The sequence below is a fragment of the Schistocerca serialis genome, chromosome 4, assembly GCF_023864345.2.
Source record: "Schistocerca serialis cubense isolate TAMUIC-IGC-003099 chromosome 4, iqSchSeri2.2, whole genome shotgun sequence".
Lineage (NCBI taxonomy): Eukaryota > Metazoa > Arthropoda > Insecta > Orthoptera > Acrididae > Schistocerca > Schistocerca serialis.
The window spans coordinates 420,404,759-420,420,441 of record NC_064641.1 but is presented as its reverse complement, the minus strand read 5'-3'; the positions used below and the strand labels follow the sequence as shown (position 1 = coordinate 420,420,441).

Here is a 15,683-nt window from a genome sequence, read left to right as displayed (position 1 = left end):
AATCACACAGCATTGTAAGATGGGATGCATACGTGTATTGGCCGCATACCAGGTATGAATATCAAGAGATTTTGAATGTGTAAAAGAAGGCCTATATGTGTCAGAGATTGCATATACTGTCTTTTGGAAATCTGTAGGATCTTTATGCCTTATAAATATCTGCTGCCTTTCACGGATTTCCCGAAACACACAAAATAGTCGTAATCAGTAATAGCAAAATGGCTTTGAGCACTATGGGACTTAAACTTCTGAGGTCATCAGTCCCTTAGAACTACTTAAACCTAACTAACCTAAGGACAACACACGCGTCCAAGCCCGAGGCAGAATTCGAACCTGCAACCGTAGCGGTCGCGCGGTTCCAGACTGCAGCGCCTAGAACCGCTCGACCACTCTGGCCGGCAATCAGTAACAGCAGCTGCAGACAAAAATTTTTGCGTCACGAGTACGTTATCTTAAACATTTAGACGAACTGTGTGACAAACTTGTGTTTAACACCCGTCCGTAGCTGTTGTTCTATTGTTTGTTTGAGCAGAATTCGTGAACATATTCTGAGTTCGAATATAATAAATTTCCTTGAGACTGAGAACTTAATGTCTGCGAATCAACACCGTTTTGGAGAGCTTCGCTCGTTCTAAACTCAGCTTGCCCTTTTTTCACTTGATATACTGCTAACTATGGATAAAGGATAACAGGCAGATTACATATTTCTACATCTAAGAGAAGAATTTGACGCGGTATCTCACTGCAGGCTGTTAACGAAGGTACAAGCGAGCGGAACAGGTTCCCAGATATATGAGTTACTCGAGTATTTCTGAAGTAACAGACACGATCTATTGTCTTCGACGGCGAGTGTTCGTCAGACACAAGGATATCGTCCGGAATTCCCCAGGGAAGTGCAATAGGAATGCTAGTGTTTTCTGTATATATAAATGGTCTCGCGGACACAGTGGGCAGCAATCTGCGGTTGTTTGCCGATAATGCTGTGATGTACGGGAAGGTCTCGAAGTAGAGTGAGCGTAGGATGACGCAGACAAAAGCTCTAGTTGGTTTGATGAATGGCAGCTGGCTGTAAATGTAGAAAAATGTAAGTTAATGCAAATGAGTAGGAAAAACAAACCCTTAATGTCCGGGTCCAGCATTAGTAGTGTCCAGCTTGTCACAGTCACGCCGTTTAAATATCTGGGCGTAACATTGAGAAGCGATATGGAATTAAACGAGTATGTGTGGATGTTGTTAAGGAAGGCGAGGGGAAAGTGTGGTTCATCTGTAAAGGAGACCTCTTACAGGACGCTGCTGCCACCGTTCCTGAGTATCGATCAAGTGTTTGGGATCCACACGAGGTTGGATTAAAGGAACATATCGAAATAATTCAGGGGCGGGCTGCTAGATTTGTTACCGGTAGGTTAGAACAACACGGAAGTGTTGCTGAGATGCATCGGGAACTCAAATGGGAATCCTTAGAGGGAAGGCGACGGCCTTTTCGTGGAACGCGACTGAGAAAATGTATAGAATCACAATTTGAAACTGATTGCAGAATGCGTATACTGCCACCAACATACATTTTGCGTAAGGAACCCTATGATAAGACACGAGAAATCCGGGTTCATCCGGAGGCGCATAGACAGTCGTTCTCCCCTCGCTCTATTTTGCGAATGGAACAGGAATAAAAATGACCGTAGTGATAGGGGTACCCTCCGCCACGCACTGTACTGTGACTTGCGGAATATGTACGCAGATAGTTACTGATGAAATAACTATATTCGTTTTGACGAAGATGTGGTAGGAAATCATTTTATGTGTTTTTTAACAAAATAATAGCGGTATTCCCTTTTTAAAATTTGTAGTAGTACGTAGGACTTAAGTCAGGATAGTTTGAGCAGGAATCGAATTCAGAATGTATCTTGTAATGAGATGATCTTACTGCCGTTTCTCCTTACTTAGTAACCTGATGAACGATTTCATTTGACAGGAAAGTACACAGCGGCGTGTAGTAATCAGCGCAAATGTGAAATTTTGGTAGTAAGTCTCATAACAATGTATGCAATGTAACTGACATTCAGAGTTCCTATAAATTAGTACTGTCGAAATCTAGGTTGTGTAAGTCCTAGAAAATTTACTCCTTCGTAACAATATCTGTGAGCGTGAAGCAGTTATCTCTGGGGACGGGATCTGCTTCTTTTCGGTGTCAGAGAGACAGAAACTGTTTAGCTCCTGCGTCACTCCGTGAGAGTAACCGAGTAGGCAGTAGGTGTAGCATAGAGAAAACTTAAAGTGTAAATGTAAATCGAAGGACGGATTTTGCAAATGAACTCCAGTCCTCGCAGCGTTCTTCCCATCGTGGCGTGTGTCGAGATCCACGCCACGGGGGCTAGGCGAGAACGCGCTTATTGTTTGTGCGCGGGATATCAGCAGGAAGCGTTGCGGCTTCCTGTCGGCGACTGTCGCCGTTCCAGGCCGATCTGTTCAGTTGCCGCTCCAAGCTCACTACGACAGGCTCGCTCGTTTCGTCCACGGCGTTTCACCAATGCAGGTACGGGGCCCATGTCTTCGTGGTTCGCGGTGTAGTTCCCCATACAATTTTGTTTTAGCGCTCGTTCCAGTTTACACATTACGTAGCTTTACCACTCCTCTAGTACAGTAACGATGTTATCCAGTATCGTTTGACACATTACTTTTCCAAAATCAAGTTTAAGCTGCGATCGTCGGGTAAAATTTTACTTACGGCAGCTGCGGCGTAGCGTGATGATGTTGGCATCGACCGGCCATTAAGTAAATAAATTAATGCTGTTCCTGCTCTGTGGCTGACAGATTCTTGTATGTATTCTTGTCCGTTCAGTAAATTAATTCTCAAAGCGAACAATTCATAACAAAACGTTTGCGTTAATATGAACATCACACAATTCCCAGCATGCAACGGTCGTTGCCAGTGTCAGCACACTACGCCGCCGCTACCGTAAGTAAAATGTAACCGATCGTCGAAAATTTGTCAGCTGATACGAAATAGGAGGAAACATACACACACACACGCGCACACACACACACACACACACACACACACACACACACACACACACACACACACACACTATAGGTAGTGTGTAGTCATTTCTGAAACATCGTCGAGGAGTTAGTCAAATAAATAGCAGTATTTTCTTGCCTTCCATTAAATGCAGAACTATGGACTATCGTCAAACAGCACTGTACGAAAAAATTCTCTTAGAGCAGGTGTTTCCAACCCGGTGTGCGTGTGCTCGTGGAAAAATTAAATTATCTGCTGGGTAAGAACAAAAAGGCGTTAATTGTGCCTGACAGTGCTCTAAATTATTTTTTAAGTAATCTTTATTATCACTATTGTGTTAATCCGCGTATCATTAGCACATTATGATCGGTCATTCGATACTTACAGCGGCTTAAAGGCCTCTTCTAGATTTATACGCACCACTGTCTTCAGCGATACGTATGTATTTTTGCTACTACTTAATTTGTAATACGAACACGAACTTTTCACTGTCTCGTTGTTTCTGTCTTATCTGTAGGAATGTAACAAATAACTACATGGCACACATACTATCAACAGCCTGGTACATTTCTCGCCGACTACCTTTTAATTTTACTTACGTTCATAATTACGTCTTCATCGCCAACCCGTCATGCATCTCTCCACCGCTTTCGGTGCGCTCTGTTTTGAAGATTTTCTCATGTATATAAATGCTTCATTGTCCCGTGACAAACTGATAATCACTGATTGTAAATGTTGTGTCAGACACATTGGAAGTTATAACTGAAAATTCTGTTCAGTATTCCAAAAGAAGTCCGGTCCTTTTCCGTATATTTCTTTTGCTGGTTGCGATGGTCTCGTCAGTAATTCAGCTATCAACAGTTTCTCTGATCTGGAAAGTCGAGAAGTAAATGCCTGGTTTCTAAACCATTTTCATCGAATTAACTCTTATTTCCAGATAATTAAATTCCAACAAGAGCACGGTATGTGAACAACGTAAAATATTTTGTGGAATGGGTGGTCTCGAGTAGATCTTACTGACGGTAAAAGACTTGAAATTATCAATTACGTTAGTCTCAATTTGTAGATGTCAAAGAAATGTTTTGACTATGGTGGGAATGAAAGCAAATGCGAAGAAGTAAATGAACGTGGATCGTTAATTACAGTGTTGTTGTTGTTGTGGTGGTGGTGGTGGTGGTGGTGGTGGTGGTCGTCGTCGTCGTCAGCCCGAAGACTGGTTTGATGCAGCTCACCGCGCTGCTCTATCCCGTGCAAGCCTCTTCACACCCGAATAATTACTGCAGCCTACATTCTTTTGAACCTACTTACTGTATTCATATGTTTGCTCTCCCTATGTGATTTTTGACCACCACATTTCCTCCAGTATTGAATTGGTAATCCCTTGATAGCTCAGGATATGCCCTATTAACAGTTCCCTTCTTTTACACAATTAATGCCACAAATTTCTTTTTTCCCAAATTTTATTCAGTAGCTCCTCATTGGTTACATGAGCTACCCATCTAATCTTCAGGGTTCTTCTGTAGCACCACATTTAAAAAGCTTCTACACTCTTCTTGTCTCAACTGTTTACCATCACCGTTTCACTTCGATATATAGTTTATACCCCATACAAATACCTTGAGAAATGACTTCCTAATACTTGAATTTATATTTGATGTTAACAAATTTCTCTTCTTCATACTAGCTTTTCTTGCCATTTCCATTCTACATTTTATATCCTCCCTACTTCGGCCTTCATCGGTTACTTTGCTGTCCAAATAGGAAAATTCCTCTACTATTTTTAATGGTTCTTTCCCTAGTATAATTTCCTCAGCATCATCTAATTTAATTCGATTACATTCCATTAGTCCTGTTTTGATGTTTTTGATGTTAATCTTATATCCTCGCTTCAAGAGGCTGTCTACTCTGTTCATTTGGTCTTCCAAGTCCTTGCTATCTCTGACACCATTACAGTATCATCGGCAACCTAAAAGTTTTTATTTCTTCTCCCTGCACTTTAAATTATATTCCAAATTACTCTTTGGTTTCTTTTGCTGCTCGCTCCTTGTAAAGATTGAATAACATCGGGGATGGGCTGCAACCGTGTCGCACTCCTTTCTAACACATCTGTTAAGTCGTAATGTCAGAAGGTCTATTTCCTCAAGTGTTGCCACATGAGTAAAGAATCCAAAGTGACATTCTCCGACGTCGGCTGTACAGATTATTTTTAGAGTCCATGAAACATTTCAAAAATGCGGCTCGGGTAAATGGCCAAGAACAACTTAATATTTGATACAGTATGTGAAAATCAGGGCAGACGGTAACAAGAGCTACTGTGATGTGGTGTCGTGTCACAGGTTTTCGAGATTCTGTGGTAGTAATGAAACATAAACGCTATCCTTCGAGTAACCCCACAAGATAAAAATCAACGAACGTGGTGGTGATTCGAGTAACGCGTCAGATGCGATCGCTTATTGTCATCCATAAAAATTAAGTCAGGGCCGAATACACCCTTGGAAAGACGACCATGGGGAAGGAGTACGTCACAGTGACGTTGACTAGTGAGTGTACCATACCGTGTTGGAAGATTTGGAAGTCAGTACGCCCATACTTCCCCATACCACAACAGCAGGGCCACCAAAACAGTCATTTTCGACAATGGTGGACGTACTCTCAAATAGTGAGAGGTGGGAACAGTTTATACACGCGGGAGTTTCTAGCGGTTCTAGGCGCTCAGTCCGGAACCGCGTGACTGCTACGGTCGCAGGTTCGAAGCCTGCCTCGGGCATGGATGTGTGTGATGTCCTTAGGTTAGTTAGGTTTAAGTAGTTCTAAGTTCTAGGGGACTGATGACCACAGATGTTAAGTCCCATAGTGCTCAGAGCCATTACACGCGGGAACATTGTCAGCGATGATCATCTCGGTAGACGAGATGTTATGGACTTGGGAAGTAGAATGTTACATGGACATACTGACCTCCACATCTTTGAACACAATACACTCATCTGTCAATGTAGTTGTAACTTTATTCCTTTCCAATGTCCGTTTTTCCGGGGTGCATTCGGCCCTGACTTCATTTTTATGGATGACGGTACACGGCCACATCGAACTGCACAGGTGTGGCAGCTCTTGAAACGAGAGGATATTCGGCGAGTGGACTAGCCTGGCCGTTCTCCCGATTTAAATCTCATCTAGCACGTGTGGGACCCGTCGGGGTGACGTCCACATGCACCAAAATCCACCCAGCAGTGGTCAGCTGCACTGGTGGAGGAATGGAACGCCTTGCTACAAGAACTCCTTCCCAACATTGTGGGCAGCTTGGGAGCATCTTTCAGAGCAAGCATTGCCATCCGTGGCGATCAAACACGCTATTAAGGGCATTTGTAATGTCCGGGGTCCATCATACATTTTGGTGACTCCAGTGTAATCGTTGTCTTCGAATAAAAGTGTCGTTTCTGTTCGTCTCATGCGTATTCCCCCAGTTGCCTTCTGTACAAATACCGTAGCAACTCTTTCTATGAATGCTTCATTTCATAGAGCTATGTTACTGGGCAGTGACTCATCATGCGAATATCACTTTCGTGCGTAAATTTTGCACGGCAGTGTATTAACTGAAAATTTATTTAAATGTTTACGGCATATCTATTCTAAAACTGTACTAACGTCCTTTGCGACATAATCCAACTCGGGCTCATGATATTTACAACGAAGAGTTATGGAAACCAGCAGTGTTGAATTTGCTTTAAAAGTGGACACACACAGGGTGGAGTTGTATCACCCGCTTCATCACTGCCCCTCCTGTCATCTTAGTAAGAGGATGGTCAAGAACTGAGCGAAACCGGTAACATTTTAAAATGAAGACGGAATTGATGGTATTCGCGAAATACAAATACAATACAGAACGCGTCTTTCGCTATTGAAAAGTGTATTGTGTAACGAAGTCACAGGTTACTTAAAAATGCTATTCCCAAACATTATTTCGGTAAGTATTTGTACACTATGTTAAATTCTCCTAAGCCGTGTATTACAAATAGAATCAGAACATCATGGAAGACAAGTGAAGCCTTTACTTAGAATTATACGGGATGGATAACAATGTTAAATCATTATATGTAAATTGAAGGGGATCAGTGCTGTCAGCTTCAGCGGGGCATTACGCGGAATCAGCGGTGGTGAGTGAAAATGTGGTCGGACCGGGATTCGAACCAGGGATCTTCTGCTTACTAGACAGATGCGTCAACGACTGCGCCACCCGGGACACAGTGTTATCGCAACTGCGCGGGCTGTTTCGGCACGCCTCACGGCCGATCCACTTTCCCATCGAGCGCCACCTATCTGCAGTCCCTGTCCGTTTTACTCACAGTCCGCTATTCTGAGATGCCCACAGGAGGTCGGATGTATTTGTGCATCCGCACTGAGGAAGGTGGATCCGTTGCCCAGCTAGGCCTATAAGAACAGACACCAATCATTCATATAAATGTTAAATCATATTTAAACAATCACTGTAAAATTCTAAGCATACTTTTCAGAAGATCAAAATGTGTGAATTTCTCCAGCAACAAGATAAGGACTCATAATGAACTGATGAAATTTTCTGCATGAGGGGTACCCCAGCCGTATATATGTTAAAAGACGTATTGGAGAATTACAGCTCGGCTGTTTTTGAAAAGTGTTCATTTTATTGCATCTTGCACGATTGGCTAATTGTCAAGTGCAGTAGATATCGATGTGTCGTACAATTATCCTATTATTAAACGGTGGATATAGCCGATCAGAAAGCGTGTGCACAACGTGCGAGCGTCATGATTATAGCCAGAAAGCCTATAGCATCCGCAGTTTAATAACAGGGTAATTGTACGACACACCGACACCTACTGCGCTTGAAAATGGCGTGTAAGGCCGCACTGGCCAATCGTGCAGGGTATGATAAAGTGATTACTTTTAAAAAACAGCCTTGGAGTGATAATATATATATATATATATATATATATGTCTTTGAACTGGCAAGATTGCTCGCAAATTAGAGATTTCTAAGTTTGTTTTCAAACAAGTAGGAGAATTTATGTGAGGACATTTCCTTAGTGGATAGCTTACAGATTCCAAGAGAAGCGTTACAAAGAATTTGCGGTTTGAATTCCCATTTTTAGACATGTATTAGTCGACGTACTGAGATTAATTGCCACCAGTGGTAAACAAGAGTTGCGTACAAGTACTGTTAGAAATTTCTCTGAATTACTACAAATTGACCGGTAAGTTGTGTGACAGTGTCGAGGCGAGGAGTAGATTGCTGGCGATATCGTTGCCGAGACTGGCGGCGATATATCGCTTATGTGTCGGACACTTGGTATTAAAATATAAACTTAATTGTTCTATTCGTAAATAGATTTTTTCTTTTTTGAAAACTTCGTTGTGAACGGATTTTCTTTAAATAAAAAAGTACTGGATATTGTGTAGCAAGTAGGATACTACTGTTAAAAATATGAAGTCTTTCACAGCGAAAAGTGCATAATTAAATTTGTACATTTTCATTTGTAGGAGGGGGCGGCGTTCAGGGAAAATAATAAGCATAGCGCCGCCTAGCACATATAATATATTCTTACATGGGGAGAAGCAGTGTGGTAGCAGAAATCTCTGCATTCATCGCGCAGTGCAGCCAGTATAGCTGTTTTTCATACGCGGCATTTTATTTCGGAGTGCAGTAGACACCAGGAATTAAATAACACTTAAAGTTTTCGTGTAATCAAAGCTGAAAACGCGTAAGTAACATGTTCTATAAGGATAGTGATCACTTTATAGACGCCATATTGTTTACGACGTTTGTCGCATGTTTCTGTTCCCCTGTTACTGGTCAAAGCCGCCGACTCTCATCGAACATTCGTCTCTGATAGCGTATGTAATATTGGTTACCGCTAACTTTGGCAGTGACGTGAATCGAGACACAGAAGTTCAGAAACTTTTCAGACTAAAGTCGAATTATATGAGCTTACGTGAGAAGGTTACATGTTCTTCCTCAAAAAAACTATGTAAATGTGTGTAAAGGCAGACTTGGTTCATATTGAGAGTAAAATGTAATCCTTCTCAAATTAGTATTTCAATTTGAATGCGCTGCTGACGAATATTTCCACTGTCTGTCACCATATTAGGTACATCAATTAAATCTCGCTTAAGTAAGAAATGCTTGCTCGTTATGTGGTATGGAAAATCAGACACAGCGTTGGTCATACATAATTCTGCAGACATTCTTTACCGTTATAAGTGTAAGTGAAAGTGAATTCTTGTAGGAGATTCCACCTTTTTCCTCTTGGATTCAATGAACTCTACGTTAGTCTCCTACTGGAATCTACTTCCGGTGTCCACTGTGTCTGAACGCTGTCGAAAGGCAGTATCACGCTCAGAAATAAAACTTTGTTCTGTATTGGTTTAATTCTTTGTGTATGTACCCGTATCGGAACGTCACAGGTGAGAAATGCTTGCATACAAAAAGAGCTGTGTAAATTGAATCGTCAATTGTCGAAACCAAATAAGTCACTTTTTAGACTTTTAAGAGACAAAAAACTGAACACTGCCGTATGCATTATTGCTACATTACTGCAATTTTTCAGAACTGAAAGTGATACATTCTGCTCTTATTGAAAGGGAAATAATTAACCTAGAATACTTCATTTCTTTATTTAATGATTTCAGTATTTTGACTTATTTGTTTTCAACAAATTACATATATTTTGCTTTTTTTAGTATTTAATTGTGTGAACACTTCATAATACAGTAACATGGTGTGACCAAATAGAGCAAACTGAATTATTTTAACAGGAATAATGTTTAACTGTACATTAGCTATAATTTTAGCCGATCACTGGCAAAGAAAGCACTTCATAGAATGATCTCTCTGCAGCAGGCACTAGTTCAATGACTTTCTTCACATCTTCCATCTTCATTCTGAAAATAGGTACTTGGTATGTTGGGTAGGCCTTTGGAATGCTGTCCATTAATCCTGGAATGGTGGGCTGAAGTCTGTTTCTTAAGTGAAAGGTATGTCTTACTAATCCATCGATGTATGGAAGGCCAACCACCTTTGCTGTCACAAGGTATTTTATTTCTTTGGTGCTAATCGGATTGAAGAAGCTTTATTTTATCGCGTTATTCTGTCACTGTCTTCCACGAAACAACACTTTTTCTAAAATATTTTGGCCACCAGTTGTCGAAATCTAATATTTCCTCTCCATTAACTAGTTTCATTGCCACGTTCCTTTTACTGCTTACTGTCAGTTCCACGTACTCATAAGGGGTGTAAATGCGGTCATGAGTTTTTTTCCTCTTACATTGTCCAAAGTTGTGACCACACGGGAGGAATGAATGGCCCCTCTCAGGACATTTATGTATTGTGCTCTTGAGTATTCCTGCTTGGACCATGCCCATACACATGGTGATTTTTATTCTGGCCGACACATCCATCAGAAAAGAAAAGGTCAGTCACATTCTTACTGAGATCGTTTCTTATGTAATCAGAAACGAAAGATGCCACTTTGGGTTGCACCTTTCTTTCCTAAGCCTTCATGGTACAAGTACACAGTGGAGTAGTCAGTTTTCAAATCATGTGTGCCAAAACAGTACCCATAGTTGGTGTACATAGAATAATATATGTTGGATTGGGATATGTGGAAACTACAAGTTTTGCATATAATCAAAAACTAATGGATCCCTGCGTATCAATAAAAATTCTCTTTGCATCCAGAAGTGAGTTGTAAAATTTAGAACTACGACGCTTAGGAACATTCAATTCCGCTCTGGCAACAAGCTACAACAGACATCCACTTGGGGTCTGCCAAATGAATAATAAAAATTGTCCCGATAATAATTACGATAAACACCATATGTTACTGTACAATGTGCATATTTGTCATGCTGTGCATTATTCGCACATTTAGTTCAGAGTTTAAATATGTTGCTTCTTTTCATGAATAATGTGAGGTTTTTGTGGGGAAAGACTTTGTATGCACGTGAATGAGTGCAAGGGTATTGTTCGATGTCTTCGTGGTTCTTAGGTTTTTCCGCGTTCATCAACAGGTGCAATTCCCTCAAGAAGAAATTTACAGACTCCAAACACGAGCGAATTCGTCACTGCATGTATATTCATGAAAGCTTTCTTGCAATCCAGTTTCCTTCAGTTCCAAGCACTACTTGGTCAAGAAACGTTGCATCCATACAGTTTTCACAACATTCTGGATCAGATTTCCAAGGACGCCACTGCTTTACTTCCTTTGCTTCAATAAGGCGCTGCAGATGTAACTCATGGGCATATTTGGTAGGAAGATCAAGAAATATTGCCAAAATATTGTTAATTTCAGTTACGTCAATGGAGTCATAACATTTCATTCTCATGCCGAAAGGAAATTAATACTGTAATACAAGATTGGTGTTGCTGGTAATATTGATATTATTTACGTCTATACAGTTTCCTCGGTTGTTCCAAGAAAGCTTGATATTTAGCTGCAAGAGTCCCTAACTGCTTTTGCTGGAACATAACCTCCTCTTTAATTTCGATAAGGCAGTCCTTTAGTACGAGCTGTCTTTACCATACGTCTGTCGTAATCTGCAGTACTACTCTTCCTTTTTGGAGCCATAGTACTACAAACAACTGCCGTTTAATGAACATTAGCAGTGACCATTAGAGCCACAACAAAGAAAATGGATAATTTTATCAACAATGTATAGCATTGGAGGAAAACAGATTCTGCGCGGGAACGAGCAGCGTCTGTTGAAACGAAATAAGTGAGTGAGTTATTTTGTTTTAACAACAAATACCGTAAAGTGCACCCGATTCTACCATTTGTAGGAGCAAGACGTTTCATTTCAACACCAAACGATAGGCTGTACTCTTAAATGTTGTATTCAGTGAAAAAAAGAAAACTGAAAATTTTGACGCATTTGGTTTCAACAATTTGCGATTCATTCATATTGTACTCCAGGCGGCAACATTGAACTGATGTTTTTGCCTGTTGCAGACGAAAGCAGCGGCGGTGGCAGCGTGCGTCGCCGGCGACGGCCGGTGAACGGCGCCGGGTCCGCCCCTGCCCCTGCCTCCGCCGCCGGTGCCGCCCCCGAACCGTCGACGGCTGCCTCCAGGTCCAGGAAGTCGTTCGACGGCAGCTTGGAACTTGGCAGGAGCGCTGTCCACGCCGACACCGTCACCCTCTCAGGTCTGATTCGCCTCGGAAACATAAACGGTTCATAGAAAATGAAAAAATGCAGCGGCAGCATGAGAAAATTTGTGGTGATATTGGACTCTAACCCAAATGCTCCGCTATTCTAGAATAATTGCCTTAACCGCCTAGGCCAGTGGTCGTCAAACTGTCAAGTATTTGTGCGGCCCGCGGTTCTCAGGCAGCAAATAACAGCGGAATGTCTTATTGGTTGTCTTCCACTACTGACAACTTACAGGCGTGCGGGACTCGTACCGATCACCTACTATGGTGTAAATTTTGACACAGAAGTAACGTGGATTGCCCCGCGAAGGCCCATATGTGTACAGATTCGTATGCGCGATGTCTGTTCGAATGGACAGAAAAATATATCACACGCTTGTAAAAATCTTTCTTACCCGAAAGTCAAGCAAAGTGTATCAATAACATGCCAGTAACAAACATCTGGCTCTCAGAATTTGGAGCAATTGGACGTGGTGTACCACAAGGTTCGATTTTGAGTGCTGTGATTCTGATTATGTAAATTATCAATTGCAGTTTCATAACATGCAAGTTTTGCGTTTTTTTTGCAGGTCATACATATATAGGAATAAAGAGTAGTACCAGTCCCCATACTGCAAATGCAACTGATGAAATATTTGAAAATGTCAACAGATTGTTCAAGACACATTATTATTGCTGAATTTTGACAAGTCTCTGAATACTCAGTTCAGTACTTCTTACAGAACTCAAGAAGTACAATGAAATACACGAAGTAGAAAGTGTAAGTTTTTCACGTGGCAGATAGATAACAACCATAATGTAAATACACACTGCCTAAAATTAATGAAATGCATCGGTTGAGCTGTTTTTGCAGTATGCGTGATTACTGCTGCATTTGATAAAATGAAGAAACAATGTATTCTGCATATTCCCATCCACTAATAAGTTCTGTAACTATTGTTTGGGGGAAACTTGACTGATGCGGGCAATATTTTTGGAATATAGAAGCATGTTCCAGGACATATATCTGCTGTTAATCCTGGATATCCTGCAAAGGACTCTTCAAAAAACTAGCTATTTGACAACTACTTCACAATATCTATATTTAGTAATGATATTTATAATTACAATATTACTCTTTTTCTAAAAAGAATTGTGGAAAACATGACTAGAATGCTATCACAAAAACAACCTCTACAAAGATCACAATAAGGACAGAAAGGAGTCAGAAATATGGGTAAACTTGTGTACAGCGACCTGCCTGTGCACATTAAATGTCATGTAAATAATGTGTTGGAAAGAACTTTCTTTTGGGCAATTCCTTCACCTGTGTTGAAAAGTATCTTAACAAAAACACATAAGATTAGTGTTTTAGGTTATTTTATTATCAGAATTATCACTGTAGTACACAAGTCTGTAGTATATTTAATTTTACTGTATAGCACTGAAATTAAAGAAAAATGTACATTTTTGTTTCCACATCTAAAATGTAACTCTCCATGGGATCAATTGAATATGACTAATGCAGTGTATTGTACTGTCTGCTGTTACCTGCCTTTCATCGGCAGTGCATTCCTATTACTGCCATGTGTGGCACAACAGAGCACCTCACATACCTAGTTAAAATTTCACATATTGCAAGTTGAAACCGAGTGCTCAGATCACACAGTAAAGTGCTGTCCATGAAAGGTAGCTTTAGAGTTTTAGTATTACACACTTTCTGTTCCCTTAGTACTGAGCTCGTTTAAACTTCTCTAATCACAGCAAACTCCCAGAGGAATTGCCAAGCAGCAGTAGCAGCATGGGGAAGTATATGCTATATTGACAACTGGCAGGATCTCTACATCTACTTCTACACTGTGCAAACCATTGTGAAGCACACAGCAGAAGGTACTTCCCAGTGTACCACATATTAGGGTTTCTTCCTGCCCTATTTTGTATGGAATGAGGGAAGAGTTACAGTACACGCAGACACTTTAATGCTGTAAGTAGTCTAAGCTTGTATTCTGTCGTCCCTATGGTATCTAAGAGGTTGTTGTGCTTTCTAGATTCATTGCTTAATATTGTTTCTTGAGACTCTCTAAGGGTAGATGGCACATACCTTAGTGGTTGCCATTTCAGGTTTTTTGGTATCTCCATGATGATCCTCTCCTGAATGTCAGATAATTCTGTGCTCATTTGTGCTACCCTTATACGTTCAGTATCCCTGATTAGTCCTATCTGGTGTATCTCCTAAAAAAAGAGAGACTATATCATAGCAAGGCTCACACAAGTGTTTTCTAAGCAAGCTGCTGTGTAGAGTGATTGCATTTTTTCAGTAACCTACTAGTGAATATGACTACCCACTACCTGCTGTACCTTTGTTTAAGCCTATATGATATACATATCCTTACATACTGTTACACCCAGGTTGACTAATTCCAGTGGTGACACACTGATGTTATGGTCCTATGATACTTTGTATTTGTGTTTTGTGAAGTCAGTATGTTACATTTCTGAATTTTTAAACAAATTGCCAATCTTTGCACCACTTTGAAATCCCATCAAGATCTGACAATATTTGTGCATATTTTGTGTAATCAGTACTGTATCGTACATTACATGCATACGCACATTACATACATACTAAATAACATAAAAATGTAACATAACTGCATCACCTGCCTAAAGTGAGTTTTTATTAACATTGTCTGTCAGACAGTTAATGTATCACATGAATGGCAAGGGAGCCAATACCCTTCATTGGGGCATGCCTGGAACTATTCCTGTATCTGCTCATGACTGTCCAGCTGGTGTAACATGCCACATCATTCCCAGCAAGCAATCTTCAGTCCAGTCACAAATTTTTATTTGATAACACACATGACCGTATTTATGTTAATAAGCATTAGTTTCATGTTGGTTACTCTAAAGAACTGTTCTTTTCGCTTTATACCTGATGATAAATATTATTACTGACATACTGGCAGTACTGCTGTTTGCTCACTTGCATTAATTTTTAACCCAGATTGGCTTTGATATGAAGCTAATCAAACACAGTTGTGTGGTATATGATTAAATGAATGGAACTGATCTGGGAAAGTGTACGTGTTTATCCCCAACATTTCCCCTTCTGAACCGAGCGAGGTGGCGCAGTGGCTAGCACACTGGACTCGCATTCGGGAGGACGACGGTTCAATCCCGAGTCCGGCCCTCCTGATTTAGGTTTTCCGTGATTTCCCTAAATCGCTCCGGGCAAATGCTGGGATGGTTCCTTTGAAAGGGCACGGCCGACTTCCTTCCCCGTCCTTCCCTAATCCGATGAGACCGATGACCTCGCTGTTTGGTCTCTTCCCCCAAACAATCCAATCCAATCCAAATCCCCTTCTGATTTTTATGTGAAAAATGCAGTTTCTTTCTGATGTAGCTTCCTCTTATGTCAGTGCACTTCGTCCAGTATGTTTCCATTGATTACATTGCATCCCTAAAATAATTGATTAGTTGCAAAGGTCACTCACACATGC

General features: G+C 40.9%; 1 protein-coding gene across 1 annotated transcript in view; it reads left to right on the top strand.

Moving 5' to 3' along the window:
- The window catches only part of LOC126475002 (supervillin), a 579,202-nt gene that overhangs the window by 107,781 nt on the left and 455,738 nt on the right, over positions 1-15,683 (top strand). The window contains exon 3 of the mRNA XM_050102541.1: positions 12,001-12,195. The gene's annotated coding sequence lies outside the window, so the exon portion shown is untranslated. The remainder of the gene's footprint in view (positions 1-12,000; positions 12,196-15,683) is intronic.